Source organism: Bufo gargarizans, chromosome 4, assembly GCF_014858855.1.
Source record: "Bufo gargarizans isolate SCDJY-AF-19 chromosome 4, ASM1485885v1, whole genome shotgun sequence".
Taxonomy (NCBI): Eukaryota; Metazoa; Chordata; class Amphibia; order Anura; family Bufonidae; genus Bufo; species Bufo gargarizans.
In genome coordinates, this window is record NC_058083.1 from 98,666,111 (window position 1) to 98,686,694 (window position 20,584).

Consider the following 20,584-nt stretch of genomic DNA (forward strand, 5'->3'; position numbering starts at 1 on the left):
GCAAACCTTGTGGCATCATGTCCAAGAAGACTGGAGGCTGTAATCGCTGTCTTGAGTAAAGGGACTGAATACTTATGTTAATGCAAGATTTTAGTTTTTCCTTTTCAATGAATTAGCAAAGATTTAGAATATTCTGTTTTCACTTTTTTATGATGGGACATTGAGTGCAGAATGATAGAGAACATTTTTACTGTTTTATTTTAGCACAAGGCCGCAACATAACAAAATGTGAAAAAAGTGAAAGGGTCTGAAGACTCTTCTAATGCACTCTATATACAAAGGATTGGGCAAAATAACTAGAATACCAACTACAGATCACACTTTTTTTTTTATAATTGAAGATTTTCCTAGTTTCAACGAAGGAAAATATAGATTTTATGAAAGACAGGAGACGAACATTATGCTAATATCTTTCTTTTTTACTCCCAGCAGCAAAATAGTTAACAATGTAAACATAGAACATTTTTTATTAAATATGTAAATGAGCCTCTAGGACTATCCAATGAACAGCCAACAAAGGTTATATAAGGTTTAGCCCCACATAAAAACGTCCTTCTTTCTTGATGATGTGATGAAGGATAACTGGAACTTGGTACGATAAACATCCATTATAAATACAGTCGTCGGAATTTAAATCTGGATTTGATGATCCACCAAGAATCGCACCATCTTGAATATAATCGGTGTATTAAACTGAAAGCAAAGAGAAATGTAGATAATAAGGGTTGGGTCAATAGGGTGGGATAATGTTCGTCTCCTGTCATAAAATCTATATTTTCCTTCGTTGAAACTAGGAAAATCTTCAATTTTAATTCAAGACAGGAGACTCCATTATGCAAGTTCAAAGCTTAATTTTAGATATGAATGTAAAGCATAATATCACAACATTGTTACTGGTTATTAAATAATACCATGGAAACGTGCTTCAGGTCTGAAATAAAAGTTTTTAAAAGTTGATTCGGAAGACCAATTAGCTGCTTTTAAGATGTCTGATAGAGATCCTCCAGCTTGTCTAACTTTAGTAGACATAGCTCCTCTAGAGGAGTGTGCTCCAAAGAGTGAGGTATCAACTCCAGCTAAAGACATAGTTTGAGTTACCCATCTAGCCAGGGTTGCTGATGACACTGGTAAGTGAGGTTCGCAATAAGAAATAAGGAGTTGAGATACTGATGGATTCCAGAGTGGTAAGGTTTTTAGTTCATAGGATTGTAAACACCTAACTACACAAAGTTTTTATTGTAAAGGGAACGCAGGGTAGAAAACCGATGAGATATTGGTTTTTGTACGACGTACAATAGAGAATTGGACGCCTTGTGGTAGAAACTGTCTATGGGATATATCCAAAGATTTGACATCTGATACTCGTTTAAATGAAATAAGGCATAATAACATGGTTAGTTTAAATGACAACAATTTCAACGGAAGAAGATCATTATCCTCCCAATTTAGGAACAAATTGAAAACCAAATTTACGTCCTAAGTAGAATTATATTTGGGCATAGGAGGTCTTCGAAATCTAATACCCTTCATGAGTTTGAAAACTAAAGGGTGTTTGCCTACTGGTAGAGTTTGGATAGGGGAATGATAAAAGGAAATGGCCGATCGGTAAACGTTAATCGTTCTATATGCTTTTCCTGCGTCAAAAGAATCAGACAGGAAATTTATAATCTGATTTAAAGGTGCACATATGGGATCCAATGACCGTTGACTGCACCAATTAGACCAAATCATCCAGGCTGATCTGTAAGAAGATCGGGTGCCTGGAGCCCAGGCGTCATAAAGAATGTCGTTAGCTGATCGTGAAATTTCAAAATCAATTCCTGACGACCGGAAATTAACCAGGCTACTAAGGATAGATGGTTCGATAGAATTAACAGATGTTGTTGTCCTGCTGGATTTAGAAGGATCGAGGAATGAATGGGAAGGATGCGTGGGTAATCTATCGTCATTGCCAGTATCTGGGGAAACCATGTTTGAGTTGTCCAGAGTGGGGTTATCAGAACCAGAGTTGATTGTTGTGACATGGTTAGAAGAAGAATCCTCGGAATGAGATTGAAAGGAGGGAAAGCATATAACCTCTTCTCGGGCCATATCTGAGATAGAGCGTTGGTTCCTAACGATTCCGGAAAGGGGCGCCAACTGAAAAAACGAGGAAGTTGACGATTGAGTCGAGAGGCAAAAAGATCCAGGTACATTGGACCCCAAAGTGAATCGATCTGATGAAAGATGTTGGGATCTAATCTCCAATCGCTGGAATCTGTGAGAAATCGGGAATTCCAATCTGCAATGGTATTGGATAAGCCCGGAAGGTATTCTGCCTTAAGAGTGATATGTTTGTCTAGGCAGAAATGCCCAAAAAATTTGGCAATGTTGGCTAACGTCTCTGATCTGGTTCCTCCCAAGCGGTTGATCTATTGTACCGCCGCTATATTGTCCATCCGAAGAAGGAAACAACAATTGGATATTTGTTTCGTAAAACTCTTGAGGGCAAAAGAGCCTGCCAAAAGTTCTAAACAGTTGATATGAAGGGAAGACTCTTTTTCGGACCATTTCCCTCCTGTGGAAAGGGAGCCACACCGAGCACCCCAACCCAGTAGACTGGCGTCCGACTCGATAACTATATCTGGGACAGAATTGAATATAGTTTTCCCATTCCAGTCTTGGATATGTTGTAGCCACCAAATTAACTCCTCCCTGGTGTCCGGGGTTAGGATTACTTCGTACGAGTAACCTAATCCTTCCCTTAAATGTTGTGTTTTTAAATGTTGGAGAGCCCTGTAATGTAAGGGAGCAGGAAAAATTGCTTGGATTGAGGCTGAGAGTAGGCCTACAATCCGTGCTATTGTCCTCAGAGATACTAAATTCTTGTTGAGGACAGATTGGATTTCTTTCCTGATAGTCTTCAATTTCCTGGATGGAAGACTCAGAGTAGCAGATTGAGTATCTACCAGGAAGCCCAAAAATTCCACCTGTTTTGATGGAATTAATTTTGATTTTTCGTAGTTGACTAGAAATCCCAAATTGGTCAAAAGAGTTAGTGCCCAATGGATATGAAGGTGAATTATTGAAAGAGATTGAGCCATGATAAGAATATCGTCTAAATAAATGATGAGGCGTACACCTCTTGTCCGAAGGATTGCCACCACTGGTTTTAATAGTTTTGTGAAACACCAAGGAGCGGAAGACAATCCGAATAGTAGGCTGGTGAAGGTAAGGTTGAGACATCGGATGCATAGGCACCGTGAGATAGGCGTCTTTCAGATCTATTTTTGCGAGCCAATCTTCTTGTAGGAGTAGGTCTCTCAGTAAATGGATACCCTCCATTTTGAAATGTCTGTAGACGACATAATTGTTGAGGGTTTTCAGATTGATTACAGGTCTGTGACCTCCATCCCTCTTTTTCACTAAGAAGAGATTGCTCAAAAAACTCAGAGATTGTACAGGTATTTTTATTAAAGCGCCTTTGGAACATAGTTCCTTGATTTCTAAATGTATCAGATTTTGATCTGTCTGGGAAAATGTGATCGGATGTGGTAACTGAGTTTGAATTGGTTTGTAGCCAAAGTCTATTTGGTAGCCTCTTACGGTGTTTAATATCCATGCGTCTGTTGAAATCATAGCCCAGACATGGATAAAATGTTTTATCCGACCTCCTAAGGGAATGTGGGAAGAAAATGGAAACATATTTCTTACCTGCAGAGGGTCTTGATCTCGGGAATCCTCTATTTCCTCTCGCACGCCATGGTCTTCCTCTTGTAGGGAAGAATGGAGTGGTATTGTAGGAGGTGGATGGGTAATTAGTATATTCTTGTTGTGGGGAGGGGCCTTTAAAGAATAGTCTGTCGTGGGATCCTTGGCTGGGAAACCGGCCCTTTCGTCTCCCGGCCCTTCCAAAAACACGCCCTTGGAAGACTCTTTTTAAAGAATTCTGGGCCTTATCAAGTGATGAAAATAGCCCCACATACTTGTTAATATCTTTAACAAAATAATCACCGAAGAGTAACCCATCGGAGGATGGATTATTATCCGGGTCATTATGCACCGTGGCAAGGTGCGTCAATTGTGGATCTTACCCTAATAAGAATAGACCTCTTTCTTTCAGTGCATATGGTCGCATTTGTATTACCTAATAGACATATTGCCCTTTGTGACCATCCTTTTAGGACTGATAAATCCACAGGTTTGTCTGAAGTGGAAGCCTGTTCAGTCAAATATAATATTTTTGTCAAAGGACCGACCATGTCTAGTAATCTATCTTGGATCGTCCTAAAGGAACGATCTACTCCTTTTTTGGGATTTTTCCCTGATTTTGACAAATATTTTACCAAAGCTGGATCAATTTCAGGCGTATCTGAAATTTTATGTGGGAGAGTGGGTCTAGGGCATTCAGCTCGTAGTTTGTTTCTTGCTGAATTTTCTAATGGCTTTTTGAGCCAAGAAGACACAAATTTAGACACCTGGGGTAATGGTACCCATTCTCCTGACCTGGGATGCTTAATCATTCCAGGGTCAAAGAAAGGTACCCCTGATCCATCCAAAATAACGGATGAAGAAAGATTTCCTTCTTCCAGGTTTGTCTCTTCCTTATCAGAAATGTCTTCATATAGAGATATTATATCACTCTTAGAAGAATTATCTTCTTCACTAGAGGATTCAGGAGGGGAAGAGTTAAATGAGTCTGGCTTAACTCTTAAAGCCTTAGATGCCCGCTTTGTGACTTCAACCTCAGGGGCAGAGGGTGCAATATTAACTGCTTTAGCAGCGGTAACTGTGCTTTTTGAAAAAGCTCTAGATTTTTCCTGATCCCATTTATCCTGTGTTTTTTGTAACTTTTTAGGAGTGGGATCGGTAGAAAATCGCCTTTTACAGGCTGATTTACCCCTCTTAAAACCATCCGCAAGGCGGGAAGAGGATTCCTCCGTAGACCAGAATTGGTCGGACGGGGTAACAGGGTCATTTGGTTTTTGCAAGGTCTGCACATTAGTCATAGCCATGGTCACAGATTGTGTAATGATACTTTGCAATGACGACATGGCTGTGTCGACTGCACATTTTACAGATCTAGAAACTGTTTCATTGACCATGGATTGGAGGAGATCTTCCTCCACAATAAGTGAACCTGGGGTTCCAGGAATATTTTTATGATTTTCAGCGGACATGTTGGCTGATAATATATATATAACCAATTAAGGAAAAATGCTGAAATTGTAAGGGATTGTAAAATATCACCATATACACCAATATAAAGAAATTGTAATGAAGAACAGTATATGTAAAGGATATTATGAAAACTATCACTAGGTGGCAGCAGAGGATAAGGAATTAAATTAGCTAGCAGTTTTCTTCTGAGACGAAACCAGCAACAGATGCTATCTCTGAATGAGGAGAAAAGGGCGGGCAGGCTGATGACCAGCTGCACATGCGCACTGGGGATCGGGTGCTGAGGTAAAGTGAAAGTAAACAGTGACAGCACTACTACAGGTAAGTCAACATAGAGGAAAATAGTGGTGCAAATGCAAAGCAGGCAATAACTCTAATCAGGGGGAACTGAATGCAGGAGAAAACACATTAATATGTGAGTGTACCCAAATTTTTATGAAAAATAATCACATGCAGCATAGCATTTTGGTAAAACCACAAAACAAGTGGCAACATACGTTGTCCACAACCATATAGAAGAATAAATAATCAATAATAGAAATATTTATAATAAGTATATAAAATAATCTATATAATTATATTTATATGACAAAAGAACTTCAATACATATCTTTCTGGGAGCAGCAAGAAAGAAGGACGTTTTTATGTGGGGCTAAACCTTATATAACCTTTGTTGGCTGTTCATTGGATAGTCCTAGAGGCTCATTTACATATTTAATAAAAAATGTTCTATGTTTACATTGTTAACTATTTTGCTGCTGGGAGTAAAAAAGAAAGATATTAGCATAATGGAGTCTCCTGTCTTGAATTAAAATCAGGGTTAGAACCCTCTTTTGCACATAATACACAAAAGTATCTGTGAGTGATAACGAATTTAGGCCTCTCCATAAAAAAACAAGAAAAAAGCCTCAATATACAAAACTATGAATCTGGGCAAAGAAATTGGAAACCAATATAAACCTACAATGTTGTTAGTCGACAAGCAACAACAAAAAATGCCCAAAGTAATCAAAAAATATAGTTAATTTAATTGTAATAAATAAATAACATATCGTGATGTACATAAAAATAACAGGGAAGAGAACCAGCAGAAAGGCACATACCGCAATCCACTGGCCTATAGTGCTGTCACCCAACAAAAGATGTAAACCATGTCACGTATACAGATAATATATATAAAGATAATCCAGTAGCTGAAAAACAATAATAATAATGCTACTATAGCTCAGTATAGGACATTAGATCATCACCTAAATACATAACCGTCAGAAGGGACACAGCTCTAGAGTGAAATCTCAATGAGGATAATAGAGATGATAGAAACGTCAGCCAGAGACAGGAATTCAGCAGAGGCTAAATCTAGAGACAAGAGGGAGGATTAGTCCCTCAGAGAGTAACAATGCAAAAGCCTATAGTAAAGGGTGAACGGAGCCCAGCAGAAAGTTATAATCAAATCAATGTATACCACAGGACATGATGGGGGGGTGAAGACAGCAGCACAGGTCAGGATAGGAACCTCGACGCGCGTTTCGCCTCAGCTTCGTTGGGAGGTAAGTAACATGTAGCCATAAGCCCCTATTTATATCTCCCATAAGTACCAGGTGCATATGATGTAAGTAAAAATCAATATAGTTCAAGAAAGAAAAAGAATACCGAGATAAGAGCCGCACATCTAAAAATATATCAAATTTATTTAATGCAACAGACACAACAGGAATTGGTTTAAAATCATTGTATACAACAAATCAAGGCCATGTGAATCAACCATATACACATGCCACCCTGGCTCACCACAACAACATGGACATGCCCCCACATAAATGAATATACTGCGAATTAAAGTGCATGAAATCCATCAACAAAAATGGAGGACTTAAATACTTATCATTTGGATGACATAGTGGGTGTATGCGTAGTGGTCAGGAAGAAAGCCCAAAGCGTATCGCCAGGCTCTGCTGGCTTCCTCAGGGGTGCCTGTTCCTAAATGCCACATAAACTAATATATATATGAATAATAATCAGGAATATTCATTATCACCTGTGTCATGGGCGTTCCATGTGCTATGTTAAGCTAATGACCCCCCGCCCACCCACCCTTTAGGGGGAGGAGAGGAGGAGGAAAGAGGAGAGGAAGGCATGTACCTTTAGTGGAACTCCGGCATGGCTGCTAATGGACACCCAGAACAGACGGCGACCAGAGGTGCCGTCTGCTCACGCTTGCAGCCGAGCCGGCGCGTACTGCGTTTCAAGTAGCGGAAACAGCAGACCGCGCAGGCTCAAGAAGCACTGGCTGCGTGCCAAATGCTGGAAGCCACATATCAAGGTAGAGGCGCTGTCTGCGCTTACAAAGAATACCCTGTGGGCAAGGGGACAGAGCGAAGGGAAAGTAAGTAAAAATCAAAACAGCTGATGCCTAATACCGAGCGCTTCATACCTGGTGATGCACGCCGAGCCAACAATGGCGAAGCCACACTCGTCGGGAGGAGGGGTGGAACGCACCTAGCGGCATCCCCACGTGACCCGGCGCACGGCGCACCGCGTCAGAGCGCTGCATCAGCTGATCTGGTAACCAGGATACCCAGGTAAATAGAGTGTGTCCAGCGCATCCGCCCCAACAATAAGGAGTCCGGCATATGGGAGATATAAGCCATACAGAAATGGGAATACATATACAAATAAATTTGAATATAGATATAGACAGAGGGATAGACATTTTTGTTTGTTTTAAAATTGTTTTTATTGGTTTTACAACAGTAGGACGTACAATCTTTGTTTGCCTTCATAGGCGCAAATACAAGAATGCATTTGAGACAGTACTGTCGTATGATAAAGTGCAAAAAACACATAATAACAAACCATAAGGGGGGAGACAAGAACATAGGAAGGTCAGAGGGGAGGAAGGGGTCGGGAGGGGGAAGAGAAAAATCCCCATGTTGCCACATGGATGGACTATTACCAAATACTAGTTGTTGTGCCACCGTCAATGTTTGCGATAACCCTACAGCTGTACAGGTCAGACCGAGAAACCTCTATAATCTTTCCAAGGTTTCCATATCAATTCAAATCTGTGTGGTGTTCAGGCTTCCCAGTGAGCTATCTGCTCAAGGCGGTACAACTGGTCACATCTAGTGACCCATTGTTTTAATGGGGGAATCTCCATTTTTTTCCAATAAACTGCAATGAGTAATCTGGAGGCCGCCAGTAAAATTTGACTCAACTTTCGCGTGTCTCTAGGGCACCTGAGATCCCCGAACACCCCAAAGAGGCAAACTTTCGGAGAGACCGGGAATGGTATCTTACATATCTCAGACAAGACTCTACATATTTTCTGCCAATAGGGGGTAATCTTTGTACACTTCCACCATAAATGGCTATGATTGCCTATCTCCTGTCCACATCTCCAACAGTTTGGGCTGCATTCAGGGAACATGCGGTTAATTCTTTGTGGCGTATAATACCATTGAGTGAGTACTTTATAGCTATTCTCTTGTAGTTTGACACACCTGGACACTCCATGAGGAGCCATTAATACACAATGCAATTCTTTCGCTGAAAACTGAATACTTAACTCACTCTCCCACTTAGATATGAAAGGAAACTTGTCTGGGCGGGATAGGGCGGTTAGCAGGCTATACAATTTAGATATCTTACCCTTTGAGTCTTTTAATTGCAGAGCCATTTTTTCAAAAAGGGAATTTTCTAAAGGGGCACTTAAGTTTTTAAGATGGGATCTCATGGAATGAAGAAAATGTGCTTTCTGGAAGTCCGATAGGCACGCTACTGTCGGGTGGTTTTTCAGATCTTCAAAAGTTGGGACATCATTATTTGGGCATAACGCCAAAACCGGAGTGGTAATAGCTTTGGCTCTGTCCGATACAGTTTCCCAAAACTGGGTCGAGGAGTGGCAGAGTACATCCCGCACCTGCATTAGAATGAGGTAATTAGACAGTAGATGTTGTGTCCATTTGGAATCTTTCCATATGTCCAAAGCGTATTTAATGATGCTGCTACACGTTTGTAATCTGGCGTGTTTTGGGGAATGATCCAAAAAAATGAGAGAGTGAAGTGGGAGATTTAGCATATTCTCCTCTGTATTCAGATCTAATCGCTCTGAAAAGGGTCTCAACCACTCTAGGCATCTAAGTGCAATCACTGCTTTATGATATGTATACAGATCTGGGATACCCAAACCCCCATTTCTAGGGTGTTGCACCATGAGAGTGAGAGGTAATCTAGCTCTCTTTCCACCCCAGAGGAACTTAGATAGAATTCCCTGCAGTTTTACAAAATAAGCTTTGGGGATCGGAATCGGCAATGCTTGTAGGTAGTATAGAACTGTGGGTAGCAGTATTGTTTTAATCAGTGTTCTTCGCCCGAACCATGAAACAAATGGTATATCCCAAGAACCCAGAAGATCCTCTAAACGTTTTGGCAGTGGTTGGAAGTTATCCCGAAACAAGTTTGAAAAAATTGGGGACAGAGTTATCCCCAAGAAAACTATGGATTCATTGGTCCACTGGAATGGGGTGGTTTTCTTTAATGAAGCCATAGTTTTCGCCTTCAGGGACACATTTAGCACTGTGGATTTTGATAAATTCACTGAGAAGTTGGATAACAAGTGGTAAGTTTGAAGAGTAGACATAATTGCTGGAAAAGCTCGGATTGGGTTGGTGATGAATAAGAGAACATCATCAGCGAAGGCGGCCGATTGGTGTATAACCTTACCCAATTTTATTCCTTCTATTTCAGCATTTTGTCTGAACGATTGGAGGAGCGTTTCTATAACCAATATGAACAGTAGGGGTGAAAGGGGGCATCCTTGGCGCGTTCCAGAGATCGCGAATACAGGGGACAAGGTACCATTCACCAGGATGCGTGCTGTTGGATTGCTGTACATTGCCATAACCCCCCGTATGAACATATCTGGGATTCCAAATTTTGACAGCGTTTGAGTCATAAAGAGCCAGTCAACCCTGTCGAACGCTTTCTCAGCGTCCATACTTAAAATAACTAATGGAGAATTAGATTTGGTGGCTAGCTGTATAAGATTTATGACCCTGACTATGTAATTTTTCCCTTCTCTCCCAGGAATAAATCCTACCTGTTCAGCTGAGATAAGTTCCGGTAAGTAAAGTTTTAATCTGTTAGCAAGCATTTTTGCATACAATTTCAGATCATTGTTGAGGAGCGATATTGGTCTGTAATTGGAGCAGAGAGAGTGGTCCTTGTTAGGTTTAGGGATGATGGATATTTGTGCAGCTAACATATCTCTGGTGAATGGTTTCCCCTCCCCTGCATCATTGCAAACCGCCAATAGTCGCGGTAGTAGGACTTACTTAAAAGTGGAGTAATAAAAGACTGAAAGGCCATCTGGCCCAGGGCTCTTGTTTAATGGAGAACTCCTTAATGCCATGGTCAATTCCGCCAAGGTATAAGGGGAGGATAGTTTTGCTGTTTGTTCCTCAGTTAAAGTGGGGAGATTAAGGGTGTCTAACCATTTTTGGATTAATATTGTCTTTTCACTAATTTGAGACGGGGTTTGATTTGCCTGCAGGTTATATAAATCACTGTAGTATTTGCAGAACTGTTCAGCTATCAATTCCGTTTTATATACGTCCTGCGAGTTTTGGGATTTAATATGAGAAATGTAGGACTTCATTTTCCTTTTTTTAATTTGAGACATGAGGACTTTTGTGGCCTTGTTTCCGTGTGCGTAATATTTATATTGAGTGGATAGGAACAACTTTGCAGTGTTAGCATTTAGTATATTTTTTAATTCTGACCTTAGGGTGTCCAGGTGTGCCAAAGTATCTTCTTTCAATGTACGTCTATGCTGCAGCTCCAGTCTGGAAATATCAGAGGTGAGTTCCTGTATTCTCTGTAATTTTTGTTTTTTTACGTGAGCTCCCAAGGCAATCAGATGACCCCTTATAACAGATTTATGAGCCTCCCATAATATCGCTTTTGTTATATCTGCCGAGTCATTCAAGGTGAAATATTCTTCAATCAGATATGCTAATTTTGGGACACTGGAGTTGTTTAATAAGGTTTCATTCAGCCTCCACTTATATTCCGTTTTTGGCATGTTGGGAATGGAACATGTGATGAAAACCGGGGCATGATCTGACAGAAGAATATTCCCAATCTTGGACGAGACACAATATTGGAGTGCTGGCATATTAAAGAAGACATAATCTAGCCTCTGGTAAGAGCGGTGAGCAGAAGAGAAATAGGTATAATCCTTCTCACTAGCATGCATCACTCTCCAGACATCTATCAGTCCCTGTTGAGAGAGAGCTTGCCTTATCTTACAAAGCGAAGATTTAGACATGGAAGAGGTTCCCGTGGATGAATCCAGGCTGGGGACCAACGCAACATTAAAGTCGCCCGCCTAGCACGACAATGCCTTCAGCAAAATTCTCAAGTTTTTTTATGTTATCTAAAAACCACGTGGTCTGCGCAGTGTTAGGTACATATATGTTGCAGAAAGTGAATAATTGGGGCCCGATCAAACCTTTCACAAAAACATACCTCCCGTCCCCGTCCACCAAGGTGTCTTGAAGAATAAATGGAGTATTTTTATGGATGGCAATACTGACCCCCTTGGTGGCCGTGGACGGAGAGGTGCTATGGTACCACTGGCTATAAAGCAAATGAGACAGCCTAGGTACATGATTTGAACGGAAATGTGTTTCCTGTAGCAAAGCTACTTGTACTCTCATTTTGTGTAGATATTGACACACTTGGCTCCTTTTTGAAGGTGCATTTAAGCCCCTTACATTATACGTACAGATCTGTAGGCTAGCCATACACAACTATATGTAGGACGTAAACTGTAGACCCTACCTTAGTCCAGTGGCAGTAGCGTTTACTACAATAGGAGGGGGGGAGGGAAGAAGGAGGGTAAAAGAGGGAGGACCTATAACAAAAAAAGAAAAAACTGTAGTAACGGTTAGTTACAATAATACAATTAACATAGAGTCTCCATATGTGAGACATCTGAGGTAGGGAGTGGGTCTACCACATGTGGACCGAGTCCCCACTTGAGCTAGCTGACATGGGAATTATATCCAACTAAATAGAGCAACCTAGGAAACCTGAGTGGTATGCAGGGTGACTTGCTAAGAAAACATAGTAATTATTTCCATTGCCCCTAGGAGTCGCCCTTTGATCAATAGACAGTACACTATATGATTAACCAGTGCAACTCCACTCAGAAGTTAACTTTCAAATTATGAAAGAGACCTTATCTGTTAAGGTGAGCAACATTTGTAAAAGCCCTAAAGAACATTAGATGCCTATACCCTCGACTAGAGATAGGGGTGGATCAAGTATAATGGCACAGAAACCTTCTATAACCGGTCTTGACCGCAACATAACATATATCTCTACTGCACAATTAACACCAGAACATGTGACCTAATATAAATAGGTCGCTAGATATATTTCTTTTAGATGACGTTCCCTGACCGTCCATATTGAACTGTCTTCAGCTGAGTAGTCGTCCCTGGGCTTTCTTTGATTTCTGCCTTCTATTTGTTCCTTCCTGCCAGGAATCTCTGATGGGCAGAGAAGGTAGCGAAGCCATATTCTGTGCAGGGCACCAGTCTTGAACGTCCAGATCCTTTATGTCCAGAACCCCACACACCCTCTGTAAATCGGCATGCGACCGGATAACTTGCTTTTTAATCGGTGTGTTGATAAGTAATCCGAAAGGGTGAAGCCAGCGATATGTTAGCTTTTTCTGCTGTAGAATGTCCAGGAGAGGCTTCAGGTGCCTTCTCTTCCTGAGAGTCATGGGTGAAAGGTCCTGGTAAAGTGTAATGACGGAACCTTCAATGTCCGCTGTTTTGTTATTTCTCGCTGCAGCGAGGATTTGCTCCTTTGCTATGAAGCTGGTCATGCGGCAAATAACATCCCTAGGCGGGTCTTGTGGTTTCGGAATAGGCCGCAATGCCCTATGGATTCTGTCCATCTCCAGGTTTTCTAGAGGACACTCTGGTATAAGGCGGGAGAAAAATTGCACCACCTCGTGCTTCAGGGATTCAATGGGAACAGATTCTGGGACCCCTTTGAGTCTTATATTGTTCCTTCTTCCCCTATTGTCTTGGTCCTCCACAAGGGCATAAAGATAGTTAACATGGGCTTGAGCATTGTCCATATTAGCTGCCGCTTGCTCCCCAAACTCAATGAGGGATTGCTGCCCAGACTCAAGTGCTTCCACTCTGGCACTAAGCTGATGCATATCCTGTTTAATTTCAGATAGATCCTGTCTGAGGGGCTCTAAAGCGTCATGCAGGAGGTCTCTCATAAAGACTCTGGACAGAGGTAAGTCATCTGCAGAAGTTGTCTCCTCTGTATCGCTGTCTCTCTCCCCCTCTGAGTCAGCGTCTTTACCTGCAGTCACTGCCGCTCGGCGCGCGGTCGCCATCTTGGATTCAGACCTCACTTCGGTCTTCCTCACAAATCTGTCCAGATCGCTTTGATTTGAAGCAGCCCTCAGCTTCCCAGGTGTTTCTTTAGGCTTATCCTTGCCGATTTTTCCCATCTTGCGCTATGAAAATCGCTGTAATATGCTCATAAGGGCTCGGTCTGCAGCAGAGCTCTTCACACAGCCTGCATCCGGCTCGGCTGCTAGACTCCGCCCGGGATAGACATTTTTGGACGATCACTACATAGCATGGGATAGATTACTAAGTATGGCAACCGAAAAAAAAAAAAAATCTATATTGAGCAGTTATACCATAGTGCATTACATAAATTGCATGATTAAACCATAGTATAAAAGATTAATTATCCAAACAATTAATTAATAATAAAGACAGTCCATATATAAAATGAAAGATACATGATCAAAATACATAGTGCATTACACATAATTAGACCATAGTGTAAAAAATGGATTATCCTATAACCAACCAGATAATTAATCAGTAATAAAGATAATCCATATATAAAGTGCAAAATTCATAATAAAGGGAAATTAATAATCTAACAGATTAAATACATGAAAGTGAAAATTCAGAATAGCAGTGTCAAAAATACTGACATCACAATACACAGTGCTACAAAAATGTGTATATGTGGACGTATCCATAACAATGGAACAGAAAAGTCAAAAGTGACTAGTAAAAAAGTGCATACAGAATACAAATCTCTATCTCCACAGGGTTTCCAATAGAAATGTTGGGGGGAGTTGTTGAAAATATTAACACCACCATATACATGATTACTACAACAATAGATAGGTTAGCACACAACATTATCTGTGAGACCGCAAAATGTCAGGGCTACGGAAGGCTTCCCAACAAATGACCCAGAGCCAGAACATGGGTAGCAGCAGCCAGCGCCAGCTATCCATCCAGAAGTAGTAATAGTATGCTGCAGTTATCCCTAGCTTTGGAAAGGCACGAACATTATCGTTAAGGATGGGATTGTGGATTGGATGGCTCAGTCCTCCTCTCAGTCACAGCAGGATGACAAGCAGGTGACTTCGGAGTCTGACACATGCTGTGGTACAGTGTTCATTTTAGGACATGGTCAGATATCATAGTCAAGTACCAGAATGATGCCAGTGTGACACCTGACCCTGACATTGACACCTGATACTGACACCTGACCCTGAAACCCGACACCTGACTCTGTCACCTGACCCTGACACCTGACCCTGACATTGACACCTGATACTGACCCTGAAACCCGACACCTGACTCTGTCACCTGACACCTGACTTTGATATTCTGACTAGTCAGCATCAGCGTCGCAATAACTTTTAGGTTCATTGTACTTTTAATATGCTCAATCACATAGATGAAGAAAATATTTTAGGTTGCTGTCTGAAGCTATAGCTCAGTAGTTTAGACATTTGCCTCACATGCAGTGTTCTTGGGTTGAAAACCCTATCAGTCTGTAAATTAACATTTTATTGAGCCCTAGAAAAGAGACAAATTCAAGTGATGTGTGACCCTGATATCTGACTCTTCTCTTCTCACTAGTCAGCGTCAGAGTCAGCTTCGCAATGACTTTTAGGTTCATTGTACTTTTAATATGCTCAATCACAGAGGTGTCAGGTGTCAGGGTCAGTTGTCAGGGTCAGGTGTCAGGTGTCACACTGGCATTATTCTGATACTTGACTATGATATCTGACCATGTCCTAAAATGAACACTGTACTGTGGAGGCAGGGGTCACAGCGTTCCTCCTGCTCCTTCTTCTTGCAACCCCAGTGTAGGCTTTCAGTGGAGTCCTCTATGTCTTCACTGCCCCTTCCTAGTGGGGCGCCTTCCTTTTTCCTAAGAAGAGGCAAGAAAATCCCACCAAACCTTTCGGCAGATAGTCAAGAGAGTCTCCCTGATGATGACTTGTGTGAGGGCAGTCAGCATTTTTACTGCCCTGAGGAGGAGGTTCAGGAGGGGGCCACAAACCCCAGGCATAGCTGTGTTGATGGTAGTAGTAGTGGCACCTATAGCCATAGTGTTGGCACTGGGGGCAGCGACAATGGCAATTGGGGAAATGCAGAGCAGGGGAAGAGGGCGAAAGAACCCACCATGATATTTCACAGTGTGATAAAAGCAGCCGGGAGGGTGATGACTCTAATGACAATTGTGTGCTGGACAGGACCTGGGATCCGGATCAGGGTGCTGAGGAAGAGGCAACATTAGTGGAGAAGGGCAGTAGCAGCAGCAGCAATAAAGAACAGAGGCGACATATCTCCCAAAGAACAGCCAGGGCCAAGTCTGGTTCAAGTCTGTTGGTGGGTTAGGCCCAAAATGTGCCAGATCTAAGATGAGCTTGGCTGCCTGTAGCTCTGTGTGAGCAACTCCCATATGGTGTTTTTTCTCCATAAGTTGGGCACACAAAACCGTTTGTAAGATGTGCAGGATTAAAATAAGCCATTGCCGTTCAAACACAATCATAGGTACCAGAGGTCTGCTGCAGCACATGAGGCGGCATTACTCGAGGATTGAATGCATTCCCATTCAATCCTCTTTGTGGCAGCCAACCCGCAACCCCAAGCAATATGCTATCTTTGTCATCATCATCACCTTCTTCTTCTGCTAAGACTCCTCTTGTACTCTGCTCCATCATCAGACATGCATAATGGAATATTCGGCCATGACATTTTTTTCTCCTCCAGCAATTAGCTTGTTTACAAGCTGAACCCCCACCTGGCAACGTTGCTGACAGTGCAGTCACTGCAGTACTATTGTAGTAGTGCGATGTAATCTCACGTAGTGGAGAACGCAGGCCAGTCCTTGTTATTCTCAATGTGCAGCAAGCTGCACTCTATGGTGAACACCTGGAGCAGCTGTTACGGTCAGGGACAGTACATATCTTTCACTGCCCACTTGGTCAATGTTTCTTGTGGCAGTGGAGAGACATCACTCCAACAACATGGCCAGGTCCTTTTCCTAATATGACAAATGTGAGATTGTGATATAGCTCTTATTGCATGAACATTGTTATTTTGCTGTTTGGCCACAAGAGACTGCTGTTCCCCCACACAGCTAAACAGACTGCTCAGATTTAAATACTCATAGGAGGTGGAGCTGTGTGGCTAGAGGAAGGAAGCCAGCGTCCATTTTAGTTGCAGACTGGAAAAGTGTGTGAGAGAAGAAATCCATTAACATCCTATCGTGGAATGACCCTTTTGCGACCAGGACTGCAACCAAGTGAAGCTGATCGTGTCAAGGACCCGGATCCCGTCCAGGATAAGGAGTACAGCTGCCAGGATCACTGATGAGAGCAGAAGAGCAAAGCAACGGACCCTGCGGTACCGCACGTGTGTTGGATCAGCCTTTGTTCAGGTCGCAGTCACCAGCTGAGGCAGAGCAGACCCAGGTCGGTAAGACAGAACATGCACACACCTCAATATAAGATTGGTGCCTAAATACTAGAGACTGAGATCAAACCTGCCAGTAGTTAGTGTTGCTGAGTGGCGGGCTACCAAGAATTGCTGTTTGTTTATCACAAAGACTTATCAGTTAAAGTTTTGGTTCGATCCGGAGAACAGAGAGGACTTCACCATAATTTCTAGTTACCCCAGCGTGTTAATCGGGAGTCAAATATATTAGGCATGTGCCACATTACCAGTTTTGGGGAAAAGGGATGGGGAAGACTGTTGGTAATAACAAAGGGATGGGGAAGGAAAGGGAACACCCCCTACCCACACTGGCCCGTACTTACAAACCATCCCCCCAAATAAGGACACTGACCGCGTACTTTCTTTTAACTTCTTTATTGCTGGGTGGTAGTCGGCCACAGCTATATTTTTATTCAGAAAATGGCAACCGTATAAAACCGTGCGATCTGCCAGCCGCTGGACTTCGAAAGGGCAGTTACGCCAAACCCTTCATTAACAACTTTTCATTCGCAATAACTTGCCGCCAGCTGTGACTTATAAAATTCCTCCAACACCTGCATACTGCGCCACTTGAGGGCATAACACACTGCCAAACATAAATGCATAAAATAAAATGAAACCGTCAAATATAACAACAAAAGGGGGAGGGAGGGGCACCGCGCTTCCGTTAAAGAGGGAGAGAATAGGCGGGACGAGCCCCTATGTACCCTCCTGCTGCCCGCCTCCTCTTTCTGCCGCACTAGATTTAACCCCTACCTAACTCCTTAACCCTGTGAACTCTGAACCAGGGCCAGTAAGTGCCCTACAAGGGAAATTAGGAAATAAGGGGGGCCAAGGGGACCCCCAGTCCCTGTCTACCTTCCTTAAACAGTCGGGTAGCCATCAATCACTGTATAGGCCAGTAAGATTGTAAGCTGCTGTGTTGCACCGTGGGCTAGACAGTATCTCACACGCACACGATTGTTCCTGTTCTTCAGGGTAATAACAGGTAGTGATGGCCTTGCGGTTCACCCATATGGCAATGTCCGCACGCGCCATATTCTTTTGCATTGCGCCAAACTTTGACCCATGACACATCCATGAGGTGGGACAGGACAGCCAACTGACGTTTTGGCCCATGGACACACCCCCAACCCTATAACAGAACCCGATCTGGCAGCCATTTTACATTATGTGTCTTGCCAATGTAGGGAGAGGTTGCATTTTGGAGCAAAGACAGACTGTTAGGAACTTATGGACACCAAACGCTAGCTAATAGGGCCACAAAAGTCCTTTTAAGGAATGGTAACGTTGTGCTATCAATAGGTGTTATACACAGAGGGGTGTGATATACTTATAATATACTTTCTAACATAGATAGTATATTATAGTGCATTTGTATGCTTCCAGAAAATAATGATTGAGGGCTGCGAACTATCAGCTTCCACAAAATAGTGGTTGAGTTTTTCCATATACCTGCGTCCACAAAATTACTGCTTGAGGGTGATATACCAGCTTCAACTAACACCTTACCAATGTGCAGTCATTCTTGGCATCGGATGAGGAAGAGGAGGTAGCAACGGCCGCCACCCAGCGGTCTGATGACAGTACCCAGATCAGCCCAAGGAGGGTGGTCCCCGCTGTTGCTGCCTACACCGAGATCTCTAATGTCAGTGGTGGTGAAGGTGACAATGATGATGACGTCACGTGGGTGCCCACAAGAGAGGAAGAGGAGGGGAGTTCAGAGGGAGAGACGGAGCAGCAGATAGGGAGGACAAGGAGGAGAAGCAGGCAGAACTCGCAGTGCACAGAAGGCAAAAAGCAGACTGCAAATGTATCTGGAGCTAGCCATCCACCATGCACGGTCACATCTTGCGCTCCCAGGACGCCGGCACATGGCTCCGCAGTGTGGGCTTTTTTTAACATGTCAGCTGCTGACAATAGTGTTGCCATCTGCAGCCTGTGCTGTCAATGCATAAGTCGTGGTAAGCCCAACACTCACCTAGGGACGACCGCCTTAAGAAGGCACCTGGTCTCCCATTACCAAGCGCAGTGGGAGCAATGCCGTCAGAAGCCTCTTTCTGCTCTCTCCTACCATTTGTCCTCCACCTTCCACCGTGCAGTCGTCACGTTCATGTTGCAGAAGGCAGGCTTCCGTGGCCCAAATGTTCGAGCGTAAAAAAATTATGACGGCGGATAATTCTTTTATCCAACGGCTGACCGCTGGCTTGTCGGAACTGCAAGCCTGCCAACTACTGCCATATAAATTGTTGGAATCGGAGGCCTTTAGAAAATTTGTGGCCATTGGCACACCTCAATGGAAGGTCCCTGGAAGGAAATATTTCTCCCAGAAGGGCATGCCTGAACTATATGGCCAAGTTCACCAGCAAGTTAATATATCTCTGGCACACAGTGTGGGTGCCAAGATACATCTGACCACAGACATGTGGTCTAGCATACACGGGCAGGGAAGGTACATAACTTTTACTGCCCACTAGGTGAACCTTCTGACGGCCATCAAGCATGTAACCCATGACACCCGTGTGGATTTGGTGTTACCGCCACGGATTGCATGCAGGCTAGCCTCTTCTTCTCCTTCTTCTACTCCATCCTCCGTCTCCTTCTCGGCTGACTCCTCCTCTTCTGCTGCACCCTCCAAGCTCCCCAGAAACTATTGGACGTGCCAGGTGAGACGTTGCCATGCTGTGCTGCGGCTGTTGTGCCTGGAATACAAGAACCACACCGGTCCTACACTGCTTTCAGCTCTGCGGTCACAGGCCAATCAGTGGCTAACCCCGCTCAATTTGAAAGTTGGTAAAGTGGTGTGCGATAACGTTGCCAATCTGCTGAGCGTGCTGAAACAAGGCAAAATCACACACGTGCCGTGCATGGCACACGTTCTGATCTTAGTCATACAGCGATTCGTTGCCAAATACCCCGGGGTCCAGGACGTCTTGCGGCAGGCCAGGAAAATCTCTGGCTATTTTAGAAGATCTTACATGGCCATGCTGACGTTCAGCGGCGACACCACTTGCTCGTTAGATGTCTGATTTGTGACTTCCCGACGTGCTGGAACTCCACCTGGTCAATCGGCACCATCAGTGACATCGTACTTTACGCCTTCTTTCTAGAGCGTGCATTGCGTCGTGTCATTGATCAAGCCGTCAAGGAGCAGGAGCTGGAAGATGAGGAAGTCGCAATGCTGAATGAATTCCCAGGGGGGGCTACTCCATCTGAGACAAGTCAGCAGGAGTCTGAAGATGAGTCAGAGGAGGATGGTGGCTGGAGGTGGGGAGGAGGAGGAGGAGGAGCAAGAAGAGCAGGCTTGAAACTTTTTCGGAGATCCCTGGTGTTGTCCATGGCTGGGGTGAGGAGACCAAGGACGACATTCTCCTGGGCGATGAGCAGGAGCCAGGGTGCTCCACGCTTCCAATTGAGTGCAAATGGGGGACTTCATGCTCCAGTGTTTGAAGAGGAACCCCTGTATAAAAAGCATAAAGGTCAAGGACCTGTACTGGGTGGCAATGTACTTATACCCCCGGTACAAACACAAAATTGTGGCAGGGTCGTTGCTAGGGTCTGAA

The 20,584-nt window shown here is 43.4% G+C and overlaps 1 protein-coding gene across 3 annotated transcripts in view; it reads left to right on the plus strand.

Annotated features, from left to right (window-relative positions):
• The first annotated feature begins 5,457 nt into the window (after positions 1-5,457).
• SLC16A14 (solute carrier family 16 member 14) overlaps positions 5,458-20,584 on the plus strand; it is a 122,443-nt gene continuing 107,316 nt past the window's right edge. Inside the window, exons 1-4 of one of the 3 annotated variants that reach the window (XM_044292428.1) lie at positions 5,458-5,481; positions 10,249-10,284; positions 10,949-11,021; positions 13,423-13,488. The gene's annotated coding sequence lies outside the window, so the exon portion shown is untranslated. Of the gene's footprint in view, positions 5,482-6,651; positions 6,711-9,981; positions 10,017-10,248; positions 10,285-10,948; positions 11,022-13,422; positions 13,489-20,584 lie in introns of those variants that run through there. The other 2 variants (XM_044292426.1, XM_044292429.1) reach the window with 2 other exon arrangements.